We start from the raw sequence: 11,680 nt of genomic DNA, 5'->3' as shown, positions 1-11,680 counted from the left end.
TAGTTTTTTTTTGTATATTATAATGTGGGTATCTTACATTAAAAGCATGTGATTTTTAATCCTAAGGACGTTTGTGCACTCGTTCGTATTCTATTTTATTCGTTTATTTGCAATCAACAGTGATACATACAATATAATTTTACATAATAACAGACTGAAAATAAGGCCAAATAGGATTACAATTTTGTTTTACAGATTACTTAAATAGTTATTAATTATAAATTTATAACAGTACGTTTAAAGAGACCAAATAATTTAAGCAAGCTTTACAATATAATAATATGAAAATATAATTAACTAGTAAAAATACCTAGTAGGTGATTCACAACATATGCATGTGTATTCGAATCGTATCCGTGATTCTTCGAGGTGGCCGTCTTACAAAAACGTATTTACTCGATTCGTATTTTTATGGAGTCAGTGATTTCACGGACGAGTGCACAAACACCCTAATTCTGTCTTGTAAACTTTCTATGTGTGCTTTGTGTACATTAAAATATGTGGTAGATTCTGTTGTATATACAATTTCTAAACAGCTCTTTCAAATATCTTAAAGTAAGCTTTCCTTTAAGTTTACTATGTTTATGCTTTTTATTATTAAATACCTTAAATATCTTGTAATGTGCGCTTTAAACGCTATAAATTATAATATTTTTGATGTAAGTTCCCATTTAAAAATTCTCCATGCAGGTTAGTCAGGTCATTGACCTGTGGCCCTACCGCGGTTGTTTGACAGCTACAATGTCACGATCGTAATCATCTCTGATTGGTTATTGCTCGCTCACTATTGGCCACAATGCATTGTTGCAACAAGAATCGCACAAATTCGGCCAATCAGAACAATTGAGATTGTAATAATGATTGATGCAGGTTTTAGACAATCGCCCTACTGACATAGAGCTTTGACATTTTGGGTGACCATAATAAGAACTACGTTTTCTACTAAACATTCTAATATATTTAAATAATTTGATATTTTAGTGTAATGATTCTTTTTTAATTAACAGAAAATGATTGATCGTATTGTACATATACTTTATCTACTGTTTTTTCATTTATATAGTAAGTCTTTCTTGCAGAAAGCTAGTTAATCATGTTATTATTACAGTGATATAGCTATAGATCTTTATCTATAAACTTTGCATGTAAAATTTATTTCTGATATTATAATTGTAATACAATATTTTTCTATTATATTATATTTTATATACCTTTGCCTATACTATAAAGTGAAAAATTATATCCTCTAGCAATAAAACTTGTAGAAGTTGGCTCTGGCAAGTGGCAAGTCACACTATAACACTTGCAGACCACAGCACTTCTTCAAGGATTTTACTCTAAAGGATGATATTTTATGCCAACATGTGGCGGGCGTGGGCGTAAGAAGCCCGGACGGATTAAAAACATCAAGAAGCTTTTTATATGAAGCAATTCATACTTCAAAGTGTGTGTTCGTGCATAGACACGGCACGGTGAAGCATAATATAATATGCTGCACGTTTTATTGGCAGTAGACACTTATAGGACACGCAGTACTTTGGAATGAAAGAGAAAGTTTCTGCATTCTTGACGATACTGACGGCTGTCATTCCTTAGTCATATTTAGTGTGAATACAATGACCATGTGGGCAATGCTAACTGAATATAATATACGAAACATCCTGAGCTAAATATGCATAAAAACTTGAATATTATGTAAGTTATTGAAGGATCAAGAATTGCTTAATATGAGACGTCTACCGTGTACAGTACCCGGTAGAAATTGTTGCACATCGAACGTTAAAAACTGTTTTGTAGAGCGCCGTCTCTGTCGTTTAGGCCGACGAAACGTCACATAGATATTGAGGTAAGTACTTTCTCCAGATGAGTTCAATGGACGTCGCGCGAGAGAGGCACCGGCGTACGTTCTTTAGAGTTCCCGGAGCCTCTCAATAACGTGCTGAGGAGGGCCATCGAGGAGGTTCCAGTTGGATAGAAATCCCACATAAAGAAAATTTCTCCCTCGGAAAAAAAAGGTCATGACAGAGACGACGCTCTACGAAGCTGAAATGTCTTTCGTTGCAATATTTCCTGCCGGTACTCTACATTTACTATTGGTTGATGATGACTGTACCTACATACATTTATTATAGTCCTATAGATGAAGTATTAAAACCCAGTTTCACAGAACTAAATTCATAACAGAATTTATAAACGTTGAAATACTACTACAATAGTAGAAGTAGTGCTCGTAATGGCAGCCCCAAAATTGACATTTGCATCACGTGACGTGAGTTGTGAAATGGTTCACCGTTCGCAAATGGTTCGCAATTTTTTTCATTCAGTGAGAAAATTGACACATTTGTTGGCTGTCATGATGCTAATCGAATTTTCTTGTGAATGAAGATATTTTAGTAAATAAATTTTCCGCGAGTTTTAAACTTAAAACTTGTTGCTGAAAACTGAAAAGTGTTTTTCGTATTGAATATTGAACAATCAGTGTCTAATAAAAACAGCTGATTCTGATTATGGTAAGTAATATTTTTCGCAGATCTATTTACTTTCACTCTCGTGTCTCGTGTTTAATTTTTTTAGTTTCTTTGAACGGATATCGTGGTTTTTTTAAATTGAACAGTGGCTACGGCATATTAGGGTTATGAAAATACATAACTATTTATATAACAGAGTGTAAAAACTGTTCGATTCAAATCATATTCAAACATATCTTTTTGATAAAATATATGTTAATTAAACAACCGGTTCACAGGAAACCTTCTAATTGAATGTGCTAGTTATTTATTACTTTTTTGATAGGTTGGAAATCAAAAAACTACTTAGTCATTCTGGAATTTTTGATTGTTGCACAATGTTTTGGTGACTGAACATAATCTAAATAACTATATAAAAGGAAAAGGTCACTGACTGACTGACTGATCTATCAACGCACAGCTCAAACTACTGGACGGATTGGGCTGAAAGGTATGCAGATAGGCGATAGCTAAGAAAGGATTTTTGAAAATTCAACTCCTAAAGGGGTGAAGTAGGGGTTTGAAATTTCTGAAGTCCACGCGGACGAAGTCGCGAGCATAAGCTAGTACTTTTAAAAGGTCCAATAACTGATGCTTGTCATGACAAAATTTAAGGGGATTCTTCATGTAGGGTTTGCAAAATTGCCTCTTCTTTATATTATTTACTGGCTTATACCCACAACTTTGTCCGTATAGACTACAAATTTCAGACCCCTATTTTACCCTCTTGGAGATTGAATTTTCAAAAATCTTAGCAGATGTCTATGTTACAATAGCTATATGCATTCCAAATTTCAGCCCAATATGTCAAGTAGTTTGTGCTGTGCATTGATAGATCAGTTAGTCCGTCACCTTTTCCTTTTATTTTGATTTACTTTCATTATCAAAAAGTCTGTACTTACTTAATTTTTTAATTACCCTTTGCCTATCTGGAGTTTAATACTCAAGTATCTTTGTTAGGACTTGATAGCCTAGTGGTTAGGACGTCCGCCATCTAATCGGAGGTCGGGGGTTTGATCCCGGGCACGCACCTCTATCTTTTTGGAGTTATACACGTTATAGGTAATTAAATGTCATTTGCTTTAATGGTGAAGGAAAAAAGTCGTGAGGAAACCTCATGCCTGAGTATTCCCCATAATGTTCTCAAAGGTGTGTGAATTCTACCGATCCGCACATGGCCAGTGTGGTAGACTATGGCCAAAACCCTTCTCACTCTAAGAGGAGACACATGCTCTGTAGTGAGCCAGCGATGGGTTGATCATGATGATGATCTTTGTTAGGAGGATAAAAAATAAAACCATAGATAAATTTTAATACTTCTCTAATCTGTAAATAAAAAACCATTCCATTGTAGTATACAATTGTTTCCAAGAGATAAAATAGTAGAATCATTGCGTATTTTCCCACATATTTACTAGGCAGGTACATAAAAAGCAAAGATTGAAACTATTAGTCACTAGCTGATGCCAGCGACTTCGTACGGGTGGATTTAGGTTTTAAAATCCCGTGGGAATCCATGTTTTTCCAGGATTAAAAGTAGCCTATGTCATTCTTCAGGTCTTTATCTATACCCATGCAAAAAATCACGACGATCCGTTGCTCCGTTGTGACGTGATTGAAGGACAAACCAATAAACCAACAAACAAACACACTTTCACATTTATAATAAAGGTTCCGATAGAATCTGTTTGTGAAAAGGAGGTAAACCTCTCATTTAACATCAATAAAAGGAAAAGGTGACTGACTGACTGACTCTGTCTGATCTATCAACGCACAGCTCAAACCACTGGACGGGTCGGGCTGAAATTTGGCATGCAGATAGCTATTATGACGTAGGCATCCGCTAAGAAAGGATTTTTGAAAATTCAATCCCTGAGGGGGTGAAATAGGGGTTTGAAATTTGCTTAGTTCACGCGGACGAAGTCGCGAGCATAATCTAGTTACTTAATAAAATCTTTGTTGGACTCTTTAACACATTACCACCCTCCCCATTACAACTAGTCTGGTTTAAAACCAGCTGATTCATTGCCATCGATATAAATGACATATGGTCAAGCGAACAAAATTTTTCACGGTCTTGGAACCAAATAAATCAGCGCCACATCTTAGATACTAATGTACGACCCGTTTGAAATCCAGACGTCACTGAGGTTGCATTGGTGCTAAAGCACCACTGAGTCAGTGCCATTTTGTTTGTTCAATAGCCCTGTCCATAACTCAATGTTTCATTGCACAATTTTACCAGATGTAAGGTAAAAACAAAAACCACATGTCTGGCTTCCAAAGATAAGTATTATATCCGTATAGAGATTTATAAATAGCATAGTGCTGATGTTTCACAGAAATGAGCTTGTATAGGTAGCTATAAGTCCCGCAAATTGCTATTGCGCTGGGAGTCTGGAACCATGTCTCATTAACATTGAAATGACGTCATTTTGACGTCAGCTGAAATAAAAGTACACCATCAGCTCTTAACTTCAGTCTAGTGCTGACGTCACTAAAATAACGGCCACGCGCATTAGCAAATTGCGGGACTTATATCTACAGAATGATGCGCGCAACTTTATCCGCGTGGATTTGGGTTTTTAGGAATCCCGTGGAAACTTTCAAGTGCGTGTCGGACTCGCACACAGAGGGTTCCGTACTATCGAACAAGAACTGACACATTTTTTTTTTGTGATGTAACCGCAAAACGGTTTTCGTATATTGCCCTTTGCTTTTGCTATAAGATATTGCTACCTACCAAAATTCATGATTCTAGGTTAACGGGAAGTAGGGTACCTTGTAGGTTTTCTTGACAGACACGACAGGTAGAAGGAAAGACAGACAGAAGTCTGTTTGATGTGATTCATGACTTTCTGTGATGCTGACAAGTTTCACGGCACGGTGGGTAGATATGTGCTATGGCATTGACAATTCACATTTGACAAGACAAATAGTTTTGACTTTTGAAATGTCTGTGTGAAACCGCAGTACAAAGAGCAGAAAAGAAGAAGTCGTATTGTTTAGTCGTAAGTGTAGTAATTTATAGTATACTAAGTAATTGTAGCGATATAGAGACTAGAGAGGTATATTTGCCAAGCGAATAATCTCTGAAAATAAAGAAAGTCGTATTGTTTATGAAATGAATGGCTTGGTGTAGGTACCGAACGCACTGCAACTCTAGTTTTTTTTTTTTGCAAAACATCGTACTTAATGACTAGTGTTACTGCTACTAGTGATGTGCCGGATCATTACAAATGTATATCCGCGGATACGGATACGGATCATTGGCCTCAAGATCCGCGGATACGGATACGGATCTTAACTTTCTTACTCAATTGGCGTAGGTGCGCCGTGCGCGTGACCTTGAGACGATCGTTGACGCCACTTCATGCTTTGCGTCACATGACATGTTTCGACTTGCATTTCGCGTGCAAAAAATAGCTTGTTTGTAATTTAATAGTATTTTATTGCTACCTAATCACTCACAGAAAAAAAAAATAAGGTGAAAGATCCGTAAATGATTCTCCAAAAAAGTAACGGATACGGATACGGATCTTATTTCTCCCGCGGCTATCCGCGGATACGGATATGGATATCTGGAACATCACTACTGCTATACTCAAGAAAGCAGCGTTTGTGAATACGCGTGTTTAGTGTGCTCATCCACTTCTCTTTCTAAAATATAAATAACGTGGACAAATAAGATAAATTCGAGGCTCAAGAGCTCAAGGCAACCTGTGATATCAAAACATCAAATATACTTAACTGATAAACTTGCGTGTAAGAGCACGCATAAGATACTGTTCTGTATGCTTCATCATCATCATCATCATACTCAAAAACTGATAGACGTCCACTGCTGGATATAGGTCTCTTGTAGGGACTTCCACACGCTACGGTATTGCGCCGCTTGAGTCCAGACGACTCGTCTCGTGGGGGGGTCTTTCTTCTAAAGCTGCGCCTTCCGGTGCGAGGTCGCCATTTCAACACCTTGTATGCTTATGAAACATTAAATCAAAAAGAACAAATTAGAAACAAAGATATTTTTCTGTGAATTTTTTCTTTCACTTCAGTCTTAACTAGCTGATGCCCGCGACTTCGTCCGCGTGGATTTACGTTTTTTAAAATCCCGCGGGAACTCTTTGATATTCTGGGATAAAAAGTAGCCTATGTGTTAATCCAGGGTATAATCTATCTTCATTCCATATTTCAGCCAAATCCGTCCAGTAGTTTTTGCGTGAAGGAGTCACAAACATACACACACACACACACACATACATACAAACTTTCGCCTTTATAATATTAGTCGGGATACTTAGTTATTTTAAAATGACTGTGACAGACAGATATGTCGTAACTATACCTAAGGGTTTCTTATTTTACTACGGACCCCTAAACAATGTTAGGGATTATCGCTCCGAATTCATTAAAAAATACAATCCTATATACCTAGTACCTAATGATAACTGATAAACTGATAAGTAACAGACTTAACGATAATCTTTAACGCCTTAATAAGGTCTGTGTGATGTGAATCAAATAGAGAGAGCCAACGCGTGCCAGACCTTCGTTATTTTATAAAAGGTGAAAGATTCTCTGCGTATTGTCCCCAACACAGGGAGGAACGTTTGTTTGGGTCATGGTGTTTTAGTTATCAAATAACTAAAAAAATATTTTTGGAGGGAAAATCCGCTCACTTTGTCTTTAGGTACAATACATAATATTTGTAGTTGGTACGTATACGTTACGTAAGCGTGACATATAATGAATGAATATTAGTCTAAATATATAAAAGGAAAAGGTGACTGTGATCTATGAAAGATCTATCATAAAATCCAACAAAGATTTACAAAGTTAGAGGCATTTTAATTTTGGAGTGGGAGGGTCTTCTATCCCTTTCTCGCAAAACGAAAATTAGTATCAAACCGCACGAAGCTACTATGGCATTTGTCAAAATGACGTCATTATTCTATATCGCTATCTCTGTCTAATCAGAAATATTTAAATGCTTATAACTTTTTTGTTATTTGATCGATTTAATTAGTTTTTTCACTTTACGTCATCAATCAGCCATATTTCAATCAATCAATCAATCAGCCATAGGTGGACATAGGCCTTCCCAAGAGCGCGCCACCACACACGTTCCTTTCTCATCCACCCACTTCCCGCTACCTTCTTAATTTTTGTACTAGTTTATAATAAAGTAATAAAAAAATTGGAGTCAAATAGGTACCCAATTCCTGCTTTTTCTGAGTGACGCTAATTATACTCTAGGTACTTTAAAACTGTAGTAACTAAGTAATAATTTCAATGCTAAGCTATTTTTTTTTTTAATAAGAATATTAGCCATGTTTAATGACTAATAATCCCCTTTCCTCTCCAACTAAGCGTGAAGCTTGTGCTAGGAGTAGGTACGACAATAGTGCAACGGGCGGGGTTTGAACCTTCGACCTTTCGGTTTTCAGTCCACTGCTTTACCAGTTGAGCTATTGAGGCTCTAAGCTATGTCAGTTCTACAGCCATGAACGAAGGCCACACCGCTTAAAGAGCCTAAATAAGATTGTACCTACCTAAGTAATTACACAGTCTACTCAGTAGGTACTCACTCAAGCAGCTTAAACAACAATTAAAATGAATTGGTCTCAGTTGAGAGGGCCTATTAAGAACAATTAACTTGCTGGTAATAATAATTGAAACTTGATACAATCCATCAACTATGTTTCAAATTAATGTTACCTAGTTACAGCGGCTACGCACTCATCTGAGTCCGTGAAAATACGTTCCTTTTAGTTTTGTATGGGAGCTTATGACTATATATCGTAGATAATCGCTGGTATTCTCCCGGATGACTTAAGTTTTCGAAGTAAGGTAACTATATCAAGTGGGGTATCATATGAAAGGGCTTCACCTGTGCATTCTTAAACAGATTTTTATTTATTTTTATGCATCATAGTTTTTGAATTATCGTGAAAAATGTCCATAAAATATGACGGTGTAGTACGGAACCTTCGCACTTGGTTGGTTTTTTCGTTTTAAATCTTACATGTATTCTCTTAGCTAACTATAGTAATAATTATTAAAAACGAGGATTTTTCTCTCAAAATTATTTGTTTATATGCACTATTCATATGGTTTGAACTAGGTTTATTCCTAGTTTTAGTTTGAATTTTATTTCTCAAGATGCAGGCTAACCTTCCAGGACGTCCCGTGACATGCCAGATTTTTCTGTTGAACTTAAAATCGTTATAGTTCTTATCTTACGTAAATTGACGTGAAACACGTTCGTGCATGGATTAATTATTATCCTTAAATGACGACGCGTAATTAAATGAATTGCCTGAGGGCTATTTGAATAAAACAATGATCGATTGTCGTGAAGCGATTGACTTATCTAATAGGTAGCTTATTCATAACTCATCTATTATGTGGGGTATTTCTACAATGTCAGAGTGAACTAGCAATATGCTTGAAATAATGATTCAAAAGCTGCGCAAAAGGTGTGTGTACTATGTAATGTACCTATCTACCCATTCTTACCCGACTGATGAAAGGGTATGCAGGATAATGCAAGCAATATAGCCATAGCCTCGATAGCTCAACGGTTAAAGGAGCGGACTGAAAACCGAAAGGTGGCCGGTTCGAATCCCACCCGTTGCACTATTGTCGTACCTACTCCTAGCACAAGCTTTACGCTTAGTTGGAAGGGAAAGGGAAGGGAATATTAGTCAGCAATTAACTTGGCTAATATTCTTTAAAATATATATATATATATATATATATATATATATATATATATATATATATATATATATATATATAAGGTCTGCATTTCCTGAGAATGATGCTCCGGTCAACTCCGCGGGTCGATTTTCTAAAATCTGCATCACTCAATTGTTGTGATTTGCTGAATATGTGCGATTCTTGTTGCAACAATGCATTGTAGCCAATAGTGAGCGAGCAACAACCAATCAGAGGTGATTGCGATCGTGACATTGTAGCTGTCATTCTACCGAGCAGCCGGTGTTGGAGCGGCTTACCAATTTTCATAGTTATAACTTTACAAATTGCGGACTTTCATACAAACTTTCATCCCCTTTTTAACCGCCTTAGAGGTTGAATTTCCAAAAATCCGTTCTTAGTGGGTACCTGCGTTATAAAAGGAGTCTACTATCAAAAATTTCATGTTCCTAACCCCTGCGGATTAAGCTGACGTTGCTAGATCAGTCTGTCAGTCAGGACAAGTCTAAATATATAAAAGGAAAAGGTGACTGACTGACTGACTGATCTATCAACGCACAGCTCACGGATCGGGCTGACATTTGGCATGCAGATAGCTATTATGGCGTAGGCATTCGCTAAGTAAGGATTTTTGAAAATTCAACCCCTAAGGGGGGTGAAATAGGGGTTTGAAATTAGTGTAGTCCACGCGGATGAAGTCGCGAGCATAAACTAGTCTTTATATATATTGCCCACTTATATTTTTATTATAAGTATGATAATAGTCGTCCACTCAAGCGAATTTTATTGATATTCGGCACACTTGCTTTTTATCGACGTCCTTGATTAGTTTGACATTGAGCATGTTTACCAAGAACAATTTTTTTCTTTATCTACTACTAGCTTATGCTCGCGATTACGTCCGCGAGGACTACACAAATTTCAAACCCCTAATTCACCCCCTTTAGGGGTTGCATTTTCAAAAATCCTTTCTTAGCGGATGCCTACGTCATAATAGGTATCTGCATGCCAAATTTCAGCCCGAACCGTCCTGTAGTTTAAGCTATGCGTTGATAGATCAGTCAGTCATATTAGTAGCGATAGCAAATAGGCCACCAAGTTGACTTCGGGGCTTTATCCTGAAAATATGTTTTTAGTTCTAGGTCAACTATCTGGGCTGGGCCTTTGGCTGCGTCGCTTCGCTGACCTTTTATCGATCATCGCATTTGTTTGGCGAGCTGTGATAGCTCAAGGATTTTAAGTACAGCCCCCCAATTGTGTAAGAATAACCATTTCATGGCTATCGCAATCGTCAAGAATTCTGCCCTTTGATTGGCTGTGAAAAAATGTAAACAGCGAATCAACCAATCAAATGGCAGAATTTCTTGACGATTGCGATAGCCATGAAATGGTTATTCTTACACAATTGGGGGGCAGATTAGGGAAGGCGAACCTTTGCGTGCTTTGTTGTGCTTAATCAATTATTTTAACTCCCGACGTAATTAAGTGATTAACAGGTCATAGGAGCATACATCAACTTGATGCCCAGTCACCCCATATCAAAATAAGGTAGTGTTAAAAGTTGGTATGAATTCGTATTTAGGGTCAATTTTCTAATACACGGTGTAACCAGAACGCTGGTAAAAACGAAGACAGGTTATAGTACTGATGATCACTGATAATGGTACCACAAAAAACACGAAATAATTAAAAAAAAAAACCTAAATTTTGTAAAATTTTACGATATATTGCAAATAAAACATCTGACTGATGCTAAAGGTCAACGAACGTTCCGTAAATAGGTCACTCGGAGTCAATGCCGCGGCGTAGGCGGGCATTGACCCGAGTTTTGCACGCTATACATTGCGAGTTTGAAAAATACTAAATCACTAAAACTACAAAATGAGGCAAATTGTTATTGATATTGGATTGTGTTTAGGTAGTATAAAAATAACGCCAGCGTTCTGGTTACACCCTGTATAAGCTCAGGACATTAAGGAATCCCTGACATTTTCGAAAATATACCCCATTTTACATATTTTTTCCAACTATAGATTTTAGAGTTACTTTTTAATTAGAGTATATTGATTTGAATAGCAATTTCAAGAACTGCTTTCTATAATTATATGTAAAGGCTTTATTTATATATTTTAAGAATATATTTTATGTAGAACCTTGTATAAATTTTGCATGTCAAAGTTTGTTTATAGGACCATCTATAACAAGTTACAGATTTTAAAATAAAACAGTGTATTTGTATTTGTTTACATAGCTGAAAATATGTAAATATGTAAAGTCATACATCATTCTTGCTAATATATATTTCTGTTTCTTTCCATACTCAATAACCGTTAGTTTCCTATTACTCAGCCACTATGTCTAATGTCTAAAAATATACAGCACTTGTTCGGGAGTTGACCCAAGGCATCAAGACGCTAGAATTGCGTAACACATAAACAATTACTAATATG

General features: G+C 36.5%; 1 protein-coding gene and 1 long non-coding RNA gene across 4 annotated transcripts in view; one reads left to right on the top strand and one right to left on the bottom strand.

Annotated features, from left to right (window-relative positions):
* The window catches only part of LOC138402804 (uncharacterized), a 131,556-nt gene that overhangs the window by 72,916 nt on the left and 46,960 nt on the right, over positions 1 to 11,680 (bottom strand). The window lies entirely within an intron of this gene.
* Positions 2,325 to 11,680, top strand: part of LOC117985457 (probable multidrug resistance-associated protein lethal(2)03659) — a 77,387-nt gene continuing 68,031 nt past the window's right edge. For all 3 annotated transcript variants that reach the window (XM_034972184.2, XM_069500984.1, XM_069500985.1), the window contains exon 1: positions 2,325 to 2,510. The gene's annotated coding sequence lies outside the window, so the exon portion shown is untranslated. The remainder of the gene's footprint in view (positions 2,511 to 11,680) is intronic.

The sequence above is a fragment of the Maniola hyperantus genome, chromosome 9 (genome assembly GCF_902806685.2).
Source record: "Maniola hyperantus chromosome 9, iAphHyp1.2, whole genome shotgun sequence".
Lineage (NCBI taxonomy): Eukaryota > Metazoa > Arthropoda > Insecta > Lepidoptera > Nymphalidae > Maniola > Maniola hyperantus.
Note: the sequence above shows the minus strand (reverse complement) of the source record. Positions and strands in the feature narration are given on the sequence as shown.